We start from the raw sequence: 13,300 nt of genomic DNA, 5'->3' as shown, positions 1-13,300 counted from the left end.
TGTCCCAGACCCTTCTCATATTATCAATTATGGTGAGTTAGAGCTCAGCGATTCACTAGTTTTTAAGGAGGTACCCGTGCAAATTCTGGATAGAAGGGAACAGGAATTACGTAATAAGAAGATTCCTCAGGTAAAGGTTTTATGAAGGAATCATGCAATAGAAGAGGTTTCTTGGGAGCTCGAGGAATAGATGAGGCAAAAGTACCCACAATTGTTCCAAGAAGTTCAGATGTAATTAGGAAATGTAAATAAATATGTAGTAATTCTTTTGCAGGTACATGTAATACTTTAGTTAGTAAGTGGTATTCCTTTGCCATAAGTGAGGGTAAGTAATAAAATAAATAGACCATTTTGCCTTTAAGGGATGATGAGTTGTATGAATAGTAAATTTCAAGGACAAAATTTTATAAGGTGGGGAGAATGTAATGACCTAAAAAATAATGGTATTTAAATAATAAAGAAGAGGGAAAATGTGAAACAGTAATAGAAGGAGGCAACAGGCTTCGTTGACGACATTGCATACTAGGCTCGTCGATGAAGGTGTGCCTCGTCGACGAGAAAATACCGAGAGGCCATTTTGTATAACTCTGAATTTCGTCGACGAGGGGGAGCACTTATCGACGAAGTTCCTTCTTGACCTCGTCGACAAGGTGACGTGGCTCGTCGATGAAGGCCAGTGTATAAATGGGTAAAAACTTCATTTTTGGCCGAATTCTTGCGTAAAAATCCTCTCTCTCTCTCTCTCTCTCTCTCTCTCTCTCTCCTCTACATCCCTCCTACCTTCTCTCTATGATCTCGGGCTGGATTTACACTGGTTCAACGATCTAAAGCCACCACGATGCTCCTGGAAAAGTTCTTTACATATTTGCTAGAGCGGATCGTTGGTGGGTTTGAGTTGAAGTTCATCCCTGGTTTAAGGTAAGACATTTTATTCAGAATTTGGGTTTTCCATAGTTATAGGAAATGTTATACATGGAAAAAATACTAAAGTTCAGTTCTACGAGTTGTTGAATTCAGGGTGTTGCTTGGGGAGCCTTGTGGGTGCAGGACCAGCGCGTTTTAGGGGGGGTTTCCTTTCAGTGTCAGGTAAGGGGATAAACTAAAGCAATTATTTTCCATGCAAATTATTATTATTTATCAAAAAATTAATTTTCAGGAAAACATGTATAATATTTGAATATTGTTGAGAAAATGCATATTTGGGAAAATGCTGCTGTTATATAGGAAATATGATTTTAGAATAAAATATATGATTTTACTCAGCATTGTGTGGCATGAATATGGTTTTACATGATAAGTGTTATGTTATGACAAATTTTACGAGTAAAGCATGTTTTTAGGAATTATGAAATAATACGATACATTATGATTTTGAAATACATGATAATTGATTTATTTATTCAGAATGATATGTATGAGATATTCGGTACAAGGCCGTGATTGATAATCGGCGTAAGGCCATGTTTTACGGATGATTTCGGCGCAAGGCCGTATTTATGAAATTATAGAAAATGCTATCAATCCATTTATGTTAAACGTTATATTATCATGTATTATATGTTATTAGATTTGTGCTAACCGCCCCACAAAGGGGTGGGAGATGGATAGTTGATGTGGCTTTCAGTGTAGAGTTGTAGACGTTCATCTGGTAGTCTGAACCAGGGTGTGGCGGGCCCATTGTAGTTACAGACATTTTTGACTCGGTAGTGGTCGGCTAGCCATTATCGGGCGCCTTCAGGCTGCACAACCCGTCATGGGGGGTAATACATGACATCAGCTAGCTATACATCTTGGGTGAATTTTTAGTATTATCAACTATATCAGACATTTTATGAACAATATGATTTATTAGAAAATACGAAAGTATAAGATTGTTCAGTATGTTATAATGAATGTTTTAAGGTATATGAAATGTACTGTATTTGTATAATTGCATCAAATATTCATGTTGCCACACAACTGTATTTATTTTATTTTCCCTTACTGAGAAGTGTCTCACCCCCGAACTTAAATAATTTTCAGGAAACCCAGAAAGACCGGCCAATCGAGGCTGCCGTTAAGCCACTTGTGCTACCCCGTTAGGAGGGTAAGTTTTGTACTAGGGTTAGGAGATTTTGTTATGGGATCCTAGATGTATTTTTGATATTTTGGAGTTGTATATGAATACAGTATCACTGTGGATTGTAGTTGGCTTTGGTATTTTATATTTTATAGTTATGGGAGTGTGACTTACATTTACTACTGCTTAGGTTTCCGCTGTGAACATCAGGTGTGCCCCCATTACCCAGGGGTTCGGGTTGTCTTTGTTATTAAATATGTTTATTTTATGATACATTAAGGAGGTCGTTACAGTCCCCGCCTACATCCTCGCCTTAGGCAACACACCTAAGGATTCCACTATACCACTCCTTTACGAGCGGAGCAAACTTTTACAACACTAATTCAATAGCATAGAGCCCTCCTCTCCAAGTGATACCCGACGCTCGGTTCACTCCTTCAACTAGGGTGGAGCCCCCTCTCCAAGCTATACCCCACGCTCGATACTACAATTCAACAATTCTGAACCGTCAAGAAAATCAAGAAACAAATTGGTATACAAAAACACTCTCAATAAGAGCAAAGTAGTACAATTGAAAACAATATACTTCAGTCAAATAACAATATAGAAAGATGAAGCTCAAATGTATATCACCAGTTTCTTTCTTTGATTGAAAGATTCAGACATTGTGTGCGAAGATCGGTGAGAAAATATCAGCAAGACTCAATAGAAAACTTCAGCAAGTATGTGAGCAAAAGAGCTTTTGAAGATTGTAAGCAATAAGGCGTGATTACTAATTTTAATTCTTGGTATCTTGAATCCTCTGTCTTGGGGGGTATTTATAGAGTTTAGAAGGTGTATTTCATGTTCCCCAAGTGACTTGGAGTGTTTCCTAAGTTTTCATAACGTTTAGAATTCAAAAACTCAATTTTGTAAACTTCCCATTACTTTTCTGAATTTCTTAGGGTCAGTCGACCGGACTCAAGGGGTCAGTCACCTAGACTTTAAATTTTAGCATATTTTTTATGTCAGTATAGGGTCAATCGACTAGGCTTTGATGGGTCAGTCGCCTAAATAGATATGGTGAGTCGCTTGACAGCTTCGACCCCTTTTCAGTATTTTGGTCATAACTCTTTCTATACAACTCCAAATTAGACGTTCTTGGTATCAACAGAATGTTAAGAAAAAATCCTACAACTTTCAATGTTGATCATTTTTTAGGATAAAAATTCGTTGATAAAGAAAATTGCACATTAATGTGGATATAGAAAAAAGAATAGAATTTGGAAAATCCTAGGCCAAGCATAATCTCCATGTGAGCTTCTTTATGAACACTTAAGCTTGATCCTTTAGAGACTTGATCTGTTATAAAAAATTTTGAGCTTGATCTCTTTTTATGAAAGCTTTTGAGCCCTGAAACGTATCTTAGCAAAACATGTTAAGATCCTTTGTTTTGTTATCATAAAAACAGGATTCGTAGGCCTTGTTAGGTTAACATGGGTGAATTGGGTATTTAAAACTTCCTAAGTCAATTTACCCCTATTTTAAAATCTACAAGCAGTATTACACAACCTAAGGACTTTCTATACAATCTCAATTCCCATAAATATTTAAAGCATGTATGTAAAGCAATCAATGCAATAAGTAATCAAACATAAATGTTGTTGACGTTATTGGTCATATCTCATTTTGATAATGACAAACCACTTTGTGTCTTACCAGTGTCTTGAGTTTTTGTATAACACCATGCTTAGCAGGAAATGGCAAAGATTCATACAAGGCTATAAAAATCTCAATGCTCACATTGTATGATGGCGTTTGGAGAAGCAAAAGAAATGAAGACCAAATATTTTCAATTGTATTTGCTGTTTAATTCATTTGGGTTTGTAATAATTATAGTCTATAATAATTAATGTAGCACATGCATGGTAGGTTGAATAAGCTCAATGACCATAGATTGAACTTAGGACCCTATGCACATAATGAAAAATCCCTAAAAGATCAAATATCACACTTATAATTATAGGGACAAGACTTATGAGGTCAAAAAGGATATGAAATTCACATTCTTAAGTGCCTCGGTCGACCCACCACCAAATGTTATAAATGTCTCGATTGACTGAACTAGCATGTAGTCAAAAAGTTGACTATATCTTAGGCGACCGTCCCATTTAATGCACACCATCCTCAGACGCCCGAATCATAAAACCCCTGCTTACACACATGCCTCAGCCAACCAAACTCTTAGTTAAAAAATGGCTCAACTGACCGAACTTCAAGGTTTGGAAAACTGAACCACTCACTAGGTGACCGAAAGCACGAACTTTTGAAAAACTGCCTTGACTTAGTCGACCGGCTATTGGCTATGGTCAACCGAACTGGGAAATCAGCTGAGAATTGTTGTGAGTGTTCGGGAAACCAACCATAAACGTTGGGCGACCAAACCTCTCGGGATGACCAAATTTTTGCCGCCATTAAACAGGGTTAATTTTTATTAAACATTAAACAATTCCTAAAATTCCTTCTATGTCCCCAACAGTTATATTTTTCTAAAAGGCTATATATACCCTTTCATTTAGAGAAATTAGCAAGAAATTAACATTTTGATTAGAAAAAAAAAAAAACCTCTAAAATTTCTTGAGCTATTTTTATTCTCTCTTCTATTCAAGCTTACAAATTCCCATTTTTACACATTTTTCTTGTAAAAAGTACTTTGGTATGAGTATCTTGAGGTCATCCATGCTACTGGTATAAGCTTACACTCTCATTTCATATTCCTTGATTGATATTGATTTTCATTAAGAGTAAGCGTGATTTTATTCATTACTTTTTTTTTTTTTTGGAAAACTCTCTAGGGCTTGTGCATCTTTGCATTATTATTGCACGATTCAAGAGCTTGTATTGTGAATTGAAAAATCATTTTTATACAAGCTAGAGACTCAAATATCTCTTATACTTAATACTTGAAAAATTATTTTTAAGATATATGATTTTGTTCTTTAAATCTTTGAAACCATATTTGTGATTGATATATTCCCTGCTTATAATAAACAATTTACTGGTTTTTGTGGAGAAATGCGATCTGGAATTAGAAAATGTCAGGATAATTTTGCATCTCTTCAAGTTAACTACTCTTCATTGGATCAACAACTTGGTCATATTGAACAATATATGACTGGTTCCTCATGAGGAAAGGACCCAATGGAGATAAGTGAAGCAGGAACTAAAGATGAAGAAAACAAAGAAGATGATGCTAAAGAAGGAGATGAAGAAGAAGGGGAAGATGACGATGACGAAGATGGTGATGATGCAGATACTGGAATTGCTTAGATTTACTTTTCTCTGAACATTCTATGTTTGTATTGCAAACCTGCATTGTATTATCTTTTTACATGCTCTTTGGATTTGTTGCTTATCTATTTATGCATGCTCCATCATATTCCTCAATATTTTTTTCTCTTTGTCTTAGCTTTTATATTTTTCTTCATATCTTACTCTTTTTGATTGACATCGAAAGGGGGATAATTTTTGGGCAAAAATTGAGCATTAAGCATTTCGTATGATCCTAATTACTGATATGACATTGAGCATAATTTTATATGATATGTATTGAGCATGATATCATTGCACATAATAATGAATACTGATATAACATGATATTAAGTATGATATTGATAGTAATCTTGATATATGAGTATAATATTGCAATTGATCTTTGAAATATAAACTGAGTCAGTATGCATTCATGATATATATATGTTTAAATACTGACATACCTTATAAATATATTTAAGTTGATGCTTATTGTAAGGGGGAGCCTTATAAAGGCTTACTCATTTTTGCTCCTTGTTTATCATCATAAAAAATAGGGAGATTGTTGGCCTAACAAAGCTTATAATCTTATTTTGATGATAACAAGTCAAAGGAACTTAACATATTTGAATAAGTGAAGTTTCAGGACTCGAGTGATCAAGTGATTCAAGTGTTTTAGATTAAGATCAAGTGCTTGACAAGTCTTTTGAAAGTTTGAACTCAAAGATAGAAGACATGATGAAGCTAAAGACTATTGAAGCTAGATGTTAAGATAAACATGAAGACTTAGTGATTAGAAAAGTCATGGTCTTAAGAACTCTCATGTAAGTACTTCATAAATTTTAATATAAATGGTTGAAGCTCTTAGGAACCATTATTGACTTAGAGACCAATTTTTGAAAACCCTGAAAGATATTTTGTTTAAGTTTTTCCAAGATCAATGGGATAAAGTATTGAAAATCAAAGATTTTTTGAAAGTTATAAGTTCAGGCAACTGACATTTTTATATGTTTTTAAGTATGAAAACAGAACTACATTAGGCGACTAACCATTAAGGCTCAGGTGACTGACCCAATATTGACTTTCAAAATATGCTGTAATTTCAAGGCACGGGCGACTAACCCTTTGGGATTTGGTGACTGACCCTCGTGTTTTTAAATTTTAAAACAGTGAGGTAAGTTTCCAAATTTGATTACTTGGCCCTGAAACATTGTGAAAACTTGGGAAACACTCTAAGAAACTTGGGGAATATGAAAATTAACTTTTTCTATCTATAAATACATGGTAAACCTAAAGATCAAACATACCTGCAAGCAACAATCAATCTAAATTCTTTCTACTCTTCAAAGCTTTCTTGCTCAAATATTTTCTAAAGTCTTGCTGTGTTTGTGCTGATATAACTCATGACTTCAAATCGTTCTCTACTGATATTTTCAAATCAAATCAGAACCTCGGAGATAATAATTTGAGCTTCACTATTTTATATTGATTATTGATTGAAGTATATTGATTTTCAATTGTACTAATCTGCTCTTGTTCAGAGAGTTCTACTTGTACACAAAATTGTTTCTTGTTTTGTTGTTGTTTGACGATTTAGGGTTGTTCAATCGTTGGCTAACTAGAACGGGTATTCTTGTTAAAGAGGGATCTCCACTTGATATGGAGAGGTTGTAACTTGGCTTGTAAAGAAGTTGGAAAGGAAAATCCTTATAGTGGTTGCTTGGTGCAAGGATGTAGGCCGCTGGCTGAACCTTGTAAAAAAAATACTATCTTCAACTTTTCTCCCTACTCTCTTAAATTTTATGCTAACATATAACCTGCATGTATGATTATTTAACACTTGCTAAATATTTAAAGTTGCTGAAGTTTCTTACTTTGATCCATATTTGAAATTAGTATACTATATTGATTGATTGATTAAAAAATATTAGAGTATCAAATTTTGAAGCTCACTGAATTACTGAATTACTGAATTTTTTTCATATTTAAAACCAAGAAACATATTGGTTATCCTTATTTGGTTGTTAGGTTTGAAAAATTCAGAAGTAATCTTGAATATTGATTTTACTACACTGTTGAAGTTAATCTTGCTATATTAATTAAAGGAAATTTTTATGTCTTGTAAAATCAAATCTCTAAAAATTATTTATTCTAACTGTTCATTGATTGATAAAAAATTCAGATTTTGAATATTCTAAGATTTTATTCAAACTAATCTTTATCATTATTCATTCATTAAAGGATTGAACTCAGATTAGTTGTTGACTTAACTTAAAAGGATTGTTGGTTGTGCTTGTAAGGTTGCAAATAAATATCATTGTGATTGTGTGATTGTTGAATATTAATTCATCGAGTTAATTCTTAAATCAAGGAATTTGAAGAACAAAAGTTTTAATGAAATTTTAATAAACCCAATTCACCCCCCTCTTGGGATTACACCTTATTTCTCAGTACTCATCCTTTCAAGTGTCTATGTATTTGGGAGCTTTTAAACTGCCCTTTTAGGTTTTCATCTGAGTTTTTCTCACTTATCATTTCCTTTCTTTTTCCCCCGTATTTTTTTTTTCATTTTCTTTATCTTTTTTCATTTTTCCATGGGTCCTTAGGATGATGCTTTATGCTTTTATCAAAAGTTGGAGTAAATTGGAAATCGTATCCTTTAGGGATTCAAAACTTGATCAAAATGCAGAGGGGTACTTTCCTACATCCTTTTTCCATTACAAGTGTTTTGACTACTACAACATTGATCTAAAGTTGTTAAATTGACATTGTTTCATCAATCTTTGCATGTAATGATATTATCCTTTTTGTATCACTACTAAAACTTTAGGCCTCTAGGTGGCCTTAATGACACAAACAAAACATGAGCTAAGTTTTAGGGTTAAAGATGGATGGGAAACTAGGCTAAAAAATTCCATGGATGCTCTTGCCCTTAGTAATGCAAATACTCTTATTTTAATGATCTTTTGGTTGATTTGAGTGAACTTATGGCATAAAGCTAACAAGTTGCCTATGTACCCATCTTAGGATTAGTTCATTACATAGTTCAGGACTTAATGTCCTATTTTGGTATTCAATTAAGATATAGGCAAATGGACCAATCTAGCCAAGATTTTTATTTGGACTATAATGTAGTCTAGCTTTATAGGATAAAGAAGAATTGGATTATAAGGCTTAAATTTGATATTTATGAGGGTTTCAAATTTGTCAAATGATCACCTTTGAGAAGGTTTGAAGCTTTCTCTTCTGCCGCCTTGTCACTTGGCAATATCTCCTTTTCTTTCACTCTTTTACATTATGAGAAAGCTTTTATTCTTTTTCTTTTTATTTTTCTTTTGCTCATTCATTCTTTTTATTTTCATTTTCTTTTGAATTTTCAAATTCTCTTTTCCTTTTGCCTTTTATTTTACACTAACACCCATAAAACAACCCCAATGTGAATAGAGGGGATAATCCTTTGACAAGTGATCAAAGTGTATATGTATAAACTGGACTTGGCTTAGCAAAGGATAATGTTTGTTTACAATTTTATAGTTGAAAGATGACATGCCTTCATCTTGGTATTTTTCATTATTTTACTTGATTTGTCATTTACTAAGGACGCCAAACCTCAAGTTATTTTACATAAGATACTCAAAAAGAAATTGGATTACTTGTTTAGGCTTGAATGGTTAATGAGTGCAAACTTAATACATTAGAGTTCTTTAGGATTTACTTGTTGGCCAAATGACGATCACCTATCTTTAGTCCAAACATCATCAATTAACACAAAGAAATTTCATCACACATAAGATAAATTTTTTTTAAAAAAAAAACAAGTTTTTATTCATCTCAAGCATAATACACCAAACCAAACATTTATAAAAACAACTAATGCTCATAAACAAAGATATTCTTCCACTGAAATTTGACATAAAGCTTTGTTAAGGGCTATTAATCCCTTTTCTTCTTTTAGGCATTCCCTAGTCTTGGCTTCTTTTATTCTCATCTTGGGATTTTGTTGGTTCATTCACTGGAATTGGTAGATATGCTTCAAAGGAACTAATAAACAACACAACTAAGATAATACTTATTGATGTAGCATTAATGTATATGCATGAGGACTTTTCTAAAATAAATGCTTCCTTTTATTTGAAAAACTGGAACTTACTTTCTTTTTATGGGCGACATAGCACCTTTTTTCAATTTTTGAAAAAAAATGAAATAAAGCAAAATACGTATTAAAACTATAAATTCACTTAACAATGTCTAACATCACATATGCTTGATAAACTCTAATGATTTCCATCTATTATGGTCTAACACAAATCTATGCTAGGTAACTCTTTATTTGCCTCTATGACACCACATTGTTTCAGCTACTAGTTTGCAAGCTCTTTATCATCACTAAAATCGATCTGCTTCGTATCTTGTAGGGTTTGGACCTTGTGTTTGAACATCCAAAAATCTTCAATTGTATGGCCTAACATACTAGAGTCATGTTCACATGCAACATTGGGATTATACAACTTTGGGTACAATTTTTGAATATTTACTTGTGGTCTAGGTACCACTAGATGACTTCTGAGTAGTTATGGGAATAACTTTACATATCTCACAGTAATTATTTGTGCAATCGTACCTTTTCTTTTTTTAGTTGTTACTGCTCATGATATTGCCTCACTTGGATGGCAATAGGTGTGACCTCAGGAATCATCCCTAGTTGTGTTGCCATAGTGTGTACCACCACCTTTCCTTTCTTATTTCCTATGGTTTATTGGCCTCCTATTGCTTTAACTTTATTCTTGCCTCCTAACTTCTTAGATCCTTGATTCAATCCTTATTTAGAATTTTTCTAATTGTGAATGGCAGCTCCTATTCTTTCCCTTATATTGACTAGTACTGGAAAGTTATAATATGTGCTCCTTCTCATATGTTTCTGATGAACACATAGAAGGGTTCTTAAAAAAGTTGGCACAATTTCATCTACATGAGAGGAGGCTTTATCAACAAGGTTGTTTTGCTTTATCTATTCATGTAATCTTTGAAAATTTCCCAAATTTTTCTTTTCATATTTTGTAGAGTCGTAGGATCAAGAGGGACCCTTGTGGTAGGCTTATATTGACTTAGGAAAGCTAACCAACTAAGCCATTATATGGTTACAAGCCTTGTTCAACAATATATACCATTAAAAAAGTTCCCCAATTAGACTATCTTGAAAGCATCAACTAAGCAATTTGTCATTCGGTGCATGTGTAGGCTTCTTGTTGAAAAACACCAAAATGTGCATAGTAGGGAACTGCGTCCAATCAAACTTATCAAATTCTGGTTCTTAAAGTATGTAGTAGATCATCGTGTCATTAGTGGGCTTATGTTGCTTTGTCCCTTCAATGATGTGGGGGTTCTCCCTAATCAACTCATGCTTTTACTTAGCTTTATATCTCTGATGGATGGGATTATTATGCTTGGGATCACTATCAAGGCATGGTGTTTTCAAAACTTTCTTCTGGTAGATTGTGTTCATAATAACATCCTGGTGATGTAGGCCTAAAGGTTGGGCATTAGAGTTATATCTGACTAGAACATTCATTGGCGGAGAGGCTGAATAAGCCCATATTATAATATAGGGTCTTCATCCTAAGCTGACTATGGCTCTATTGGGTTATTGTGCACCCTTTTTCTTTGTCTATCACTGTCAACACTTCCATTAGCTTGCTCATATGCTACTTAAGGGTCTTAAGGCCTTAGCTAATTTATCCCTGATTACATGGTAACCGAAGGATCCTTTCCTTCATCTATTCTTCCATTTCTTTGTTCTTTAGGTAGTTTGTATGCATACTAACATCCTTGTGATGTAGGGCTATAAGGTTGGGTAGTAGATTTATATTTAGATGTAACATACATTGATGAGGGAAGCTAATCGTAATATGGGTTCTTCATCCCAAGCTAACTATGGCTCTATTGGGTTAATATGCAGCCTTTTCCTTTGTTTATTATCATCAACACTTCCATTAACTTGCTTATTTTCTCCCTAAGGGTCATGAGACCTTGGCTAATTTATCTCTAATTACATTGTAGCTGAAAGATACTTTACTCCATTTCTTTGGGAGGTGGGTTTTATATTTACAATGATTGTGTAAAGGTCAACTGTTGCAATGAAACTCTTCAGTATATATCTTGAGGAAGTTTGAATACTTATGGATACATGAATGAATGCATGAATATATATATATATATATGAATGTAGAAATGCATGAATGAATGGATAATAGTTATTCTAACTATGACTAATGACATAAAATTAATGAATAGGTGTGTGATCTTATGTAAAAGGAAAATGGAGCAGTGAATGCTCACATCTTTCAAAGTGGTGGACATGACTAATAAAATTTCTCATATTAGGCCAATAGAGGATGTTTAAGATGCTTAAGACTAAACATAAGTATTGTCATATGAATGTTTATCTTGAATACATAGGGTTCATGGATTAAGTATAAATAATGGTCACACTTAAGCATTGTTGAGTTGATGTTAAGCATGCGATAATGAGTGCCCCTAGATTGGGCATAAGAGATAGATGCCTATAAGCTCGACATAGGCGATTGCATGCTTATAGATTGAGCATAGAGAGACAAATGCTTATAGGGATTATGGATGGAGGGAATTTTACATATTGAGCATAAGTAGTGACATGCTAACAAATTAAGCATATAAAGGTAAAGGCTTATATTTGACCATAATTAGACAACTTACAAATTGGGGATAAACCAACTATTCTCGAATTAAATGTGGATGATGAAAGGATAAGCTAATAGAAGGATGTTCCAAGTTAAGAACAAGTGAATTCTTGCAAGTTAAGCATAAAGGGTCTTAAGATCATTGATTGAGCATGGAAAAAGGTGCTTAAAGATTGAGAATAGATAAATGGATGCCCTAGATGCGGGAAAAAAAAGAATGATTTTATAAAAGGATGCTCTTACTGGAGCATGAATGGATGCTTGCAAGTGGAGCATAAAAATTGATTTTATGCATAAAGATTAAACCTATATGGATACAAATTGAGTATGACTAGTGTTTATAAATAGATAGATGCTCATAGATTGAGCATTTATGGAAGATGTTCATAGAGTATGAGATAATGAGCACCTAGAAGGATACTCCCAATTGAGCACAAATGAATTCTTACAGGTTAAGCATAGATCACAAATTGGGCTTGGATAAGTACAATTTGAGCACATATTGATGCCCATAGGTCGATAGATGCTACCAGATTGAGCATGGCAAATGAAAGTGGATGCTCATAGGTTATGTATGGACTAATGGGAGGACAAATAGGTGCTCATAGGTTGAGTATAGTTGGTGGGGTTTGGAAAGGTGCTCATAGTATAAGCATATATGAGAAGGGGGCCCCTAGATAAAAGGTAAATGGATGGATTCTTATAGATTAAGCAAAGAAGAAGGGGTGCCCCTTAGATTAAGGATGGATAAAAGGGTCCTCACATATTAGCCATCAAAGAACTGGTATGGACGGGTGCATATGGTATAAGCATAGATGATAGGGGTGCTCATAGATTGAGCATGGATGAATAATGCTCATAAATTAGGCACAAATGAGAGGGGTGTTGCACTAGACGAAGATATGGATAGTAGATGCTCATTGATTAAGCATAGGAGTATAAATGGTCTAGGATGAAAAGTTAGGTGTACTCCCAAAAGAAGGGGGGGGGGGGGTGAATTGGGTTTTTAAAATTTTCTTTAAAATCCCTTTGTTTTACAATTTCCTTTAGTTAATAGTTAACCACTTTTTCAATTTGAGTTAATTTGTAATCACACTCTTCAAACACAACAACTTCACAAGTATAATTGATATTCAATCCAATCAATGAAGTTGGCTTGATATCACAAAAATAGAAAATTCAACCCAGCTTCCAAAATTCAAATACCAATATCAAATAAGTATCTTGATTTTAA

Source organism: Malania oleifera, chromosome 4, assembly GCF_029873635.1.
Source record: "Malania oleifera isolate guangnan ecotype guangnan chromosome 4, ASM2987363v1, whole genome shotgun sequence".
Lineage (NCBI taxonomy): Eukaryota > Viridiplantae > Streptophyta > Magnoliopsida > Santalales > Ximeniaceae > Malania > Malania oleifera.
The sequence above is the reverse complement of the archived record's forward strand: the minus strand, read 5'-3'. Positions refer to the sequence as shown.